Source organism: Crocodylus porosus, unplaced genomic scaffold, assembly GCF_001723895.1.
Source record: "Crocodylus porosus isolate Cpor-Errol unplaced genomic scaffold, CroPor_comp1, whole genome shotgun sequence".
Lineage (NCBI taxonomy): Eukaryota > Metazoa > Chordata > Crocodylia > Crocodylidae > Crocodylus > Crocodylus porosus.
In genome coordinates, this window is record NW_017728931.1 from 42,306,868 (window position 1) to 42,311,092 (window position 4,225).

The window sequence follows — 4,225 nt, forward strand, 5'->3', positions numbered from 1 at the left end:
TGAGTGGTCAGACCTGGCTGACTGCTCTTCCCAGCAGATGTCCGGGAAGTTCAGGTCCCCCATGACTACCACATCCTTAGACTTCACTACCTCTGTGAGCTGACCTAAGAATTCCTGGTCAAGCTCTTCCCCCTGGTTGGGTGCTCTGTAATAGACCCCCACCGTTAAGTCTCTTTCCCCTCGACTGGCTTGTACTTTAACCCAAAGCACTTCAGAGGGCCCTTCCTCTGACTCCTTGCTAATTGATGAGGATGTGTATTCCTCCTTGATATAGAGTGCCATGCCTCCACCTTTCCTTCCTATCCTGTCCCTCCTGTATAGCCTATAGCCCTCGACATTCACCACCCAGTCGTGCATTGAGTCCCACCACGTTTCAGTGATCCCCACTATGTCCGGGCTGGTGTCAGCTAGCAGGAGGGTGAGTTCCTCCTGCTTGTTTCCCATACTATGAGCGTTTGTGTAGAGGCATTTGAGGCCTCCTGTGGATGTGTGTACTGACCCCCTAGTCCCAGTGTTGCCCTGGCCCCTGTCGCTTACCTGTTTATTTGTTTCTCTCGTTGGTCTTGGCTGGGCTGTAGATGTTTTGTTTTAATTGATCACATGCCAGTTCTACAGAAATAATAGGAAGGTGGTCATTCTTACCCTGCTCATTCTGTACCCTAGCTGGTGTGGTTTTTCCCCTTGGCCCAGTAAAAGACTGAAGCAAAGTAGTCATTCAGGAGTTTAGTTTTCTTCTGAGTGCCAGTAAGCAGCTCTCCTAATTGTTGAGGAATGGCCCCACTCTCCCATTTGTTTTCTTCCTGTTCCCCATGTACCTAAAGAAGGACTTCTTGTTGTCCTTGATTCCAGTTGTTAATTTTAGTTCCGTTGCCGCCTTAGCCTTTCTCATCTGTTCCCTACAAGTATGGGCTATACATTGTTGTATAGTCCTCAGATTAAGCTCATCCGATAGATCAATAGTGGGTGCGTCTACATGAGACACTTACTGCTTAGTAGACTAATTAGCCATGCAGTAAACATCTCGGTGTCCACACATGCACCCATGTTATGGCTGGAGTAAACTAATTCACTCTGCAGTAGGATAGTACTAGTATTTACAGTAGTAAAAAACTCCACAGCAGTGTACGTGTAGATGCTACTCCAGCTGGCTGGGGCATAAGCATGCTTCAGTGCATGGGCTGCCTGCTGGCTAGACCCACAATGAAGACCCCCACCAGATCCCTTGCCAGCCAGGTTTGCTCTGACCCAGCTCCACATGCTGCACTCCCAGGCACGTGTTCAAGCAGCAATAAGTTTTGGAGTGCTTTGGAGTTTGTTTCACATTAATTGCACGTGTAGAAGCACCCAGTCTTTGAGATTTCCTTTCAACTCTCAGCAAGCAAGTCAGGCAAGGGAAAGATCTGTATGTCCCCCTCCCTCCTGCAAATCATACCCACAGCAGGCTTTTTACTATGATAAGCTTTCAGTCTGTTGATATGTACCTTTTACCTTCTGGTTAGACTCTGAGTTTTCCTTACCTGATAAGTTCTCCCATAATGTCAAAAGGTCCCTCCTATAAGTCCTGCATCTTGTGGCATTTTACTGGCAATAGGACTAAAACCAAACCCCTTTATCAGATGAGCCCTCACAGGTGTTTTATCATACCACATTCTGTGACTCCCCTGGTTTTTAGCCAGATTCTGATGCACCAAATCCATCATAGCTCTCAGATGGTCTTGGAAGCTCTGGACATATATACAACGACTAGTTTATCCTCTACCTCCACCCTCCCCTACATGCATCTCAGAATAGGTTAAGAGGACCTCAGACCTGGTGGCTGTATCAAATGAAACAAACCCTGTGGATTCCTGGGGTACTTACCAGTAGACAAACAGCACATATGGCTAGAGGTCTACCCAACTTGAGCAGGTGGCTGGCCAATTCTGCAGGCAGATCATAGGGTCGGCCATCATTTTCATGGGCTTATTGTGATGTCCTCTCCCATATTGTGCCTCTGTTTGGCTGAGAAGCCCTGGTGGCCCTACCCCCCACCTTTAATTGGTAGAGGGGGCTATCTGCTTTATGACCCCACCCTTCATTGTTTATTGGTGGAGAGAGGGAGAGCTGCATGATAAGCAGCCCTTAGCGAATAAGCGGTGGCAGCCATTTTGCTTGTTCAGCTTTGCGTTGGCAGCCAGCTGCATGGCTGGAAGGATTGCTGGCTCCCACTGGGGAGCCAGCATTTTATTTTTAATAAGTTTTTTTGGGGGGAAGGGGGTGAGGGTTCTGCAGATTTCCCAGATTTCCCAATTTCCGTGAGTCATGCAATTGTGGCTTGAGTAGATGACTACATATGGTAACATTGCATCCCAGTCACCAGCCCTCTTAGTTGTATATGCTTATAACATGGACTTGAGAGTCTTATTACATTTTTCTGCCAAACCATTAATCTCTGGGTGGGAGGGTACAGACTTCAGCTATGTTACCCCTGCACAATTTCCACAATTCTTCATACAGAAGCAACATGACATTTGCCCTCTGTCTGAGACTCTCTTGGAAGGCTCAGCTGGGTGAAAATGGTAAATAGAGTGTGGGCCAGTCTCAGCTTCTGTGTTTGGAAGGGCAGCTGCTTCTGGGAATTATGTAACAGAGTCTACCACCACCAATATGAACCTCTTCCTACAGCAGCAGGATAACAAAGGAATGCACCCTTAAGAGGCTTGAAGCCATGTGGAAAAGATTCAGATTTTGGCTGGCTGCATTTGACCAAGGGGTACTTCAGGACAACTGGTGGCTCTCTGAAGGACATGTGACTATGTGAGACCCCAGATACAGTGACCTTCTGGAGTAAATCAATCAATGGTGTTTACTGAAAACAATGACAACAGCAGCCATGCCAAAGCTGAGAACTTGGTTGACCTTACCCATCTAGGGTGTTGCAACAGTAGTGCTTCCTATCTATCAGGCTAACTGAGTGGTCCAAGGTGCTGTGTTCAGGTTGAAGTTTTCTTTGGACACGTGGGTTTGAACCTCACTCCTGATAACGGTCTCTTCTGTTCCTGGATTCCAGTAGCAGACTCCCTTGCCATTAGTCCTTTCTAGGAAATGCCAGAAGCAGTCATTTAGGTCAATGGATAAACAACAGCACAAGGAGTTGATGCCAACCAGATGACAGAGCCCTGCTAGCCAGGTTTTCCTAGCTGACCTAAAACTATAATACTAAAACTGTGAATTGGAAATGACTGTGGGAAGAAAGACAGATTTTGAGTCAGGAAGCCCAGGTTTGACAAGGAGTTTCCTGCTGTCTTGTCCACACCCCTGAAAGGAAGGCAGCTTTTGGCTTGGAAAGGTGCTTTTTCCTTTAAGGACAGGAGGGAGTGGATCAAGCTGAGCAGAGGAACCCATTTTCCCCCCATTTGACCGGTCCCCTACCCCCATCATCTCTCCAAGTGAGGTATGGAAACTCATGGCATTGGAGAAGACATTTGCTTCCTAAACAGTGTCCAGAGCTGCCTCAACCCTGGAGCTAGGCACAATGCCATAGTCATGGAGCGGCCTGTCATCTCTTAAGCTGCCAGCTGCCATGTCTCCTACTCAGGTCTCCTCTGGAAGGACAAGAAGAGCACTTGGGCAGGACTGGGCCAGGCCTCCCCTTGGCAGCTGGCACTCCATCACCCTTGGGGCTTTTCACCCTGTTCTCCACAGCCAGGCAACTGCTCCCATCCATCAGGTGTCTCAGACATGGCTGAAAAGGAGTCCTCTGCTAAGGGGCCAGAGGCACCTGCGGGGAGCTGGCAGGGATGTCCTGCTCAGAGCAAATGCATGGATAGGGCAGAGTCCCCTGGGACCTAGCCTTCAGGTCCCATGGAGCCCTGGCCTTAGCACTGGGAGCTGAGCAGGATGGGGGAGTTGCTGAAGAAGTCCAGGGTTGCATATGCTGAGGGATTGCTGAAGCAATCTTGCAAGGGGCGGCCACTTGAGGCTGTCTTCCATGTGCCCAAGGAAACCAGCCCCCAAGTTGCGCATTGGCTTTACTCATCCACTTGCAGCATCTGGTCTAGCGGGTTTGATTCTGTGAGGCCACACTTGTCACTCATGGGGCCCTCCTGCCCATGGCACGGAGAATTCCCTGGTTCAGGGGCCCTGCAGTTTTTTCTTTCTGTGGACAGATGGGTTTGTGCTGAGGACATTTCTCTTCCCTTGCTAGAGGTAGTAGATATAAAGCAGAGGAACTTGTGTGCGTGTG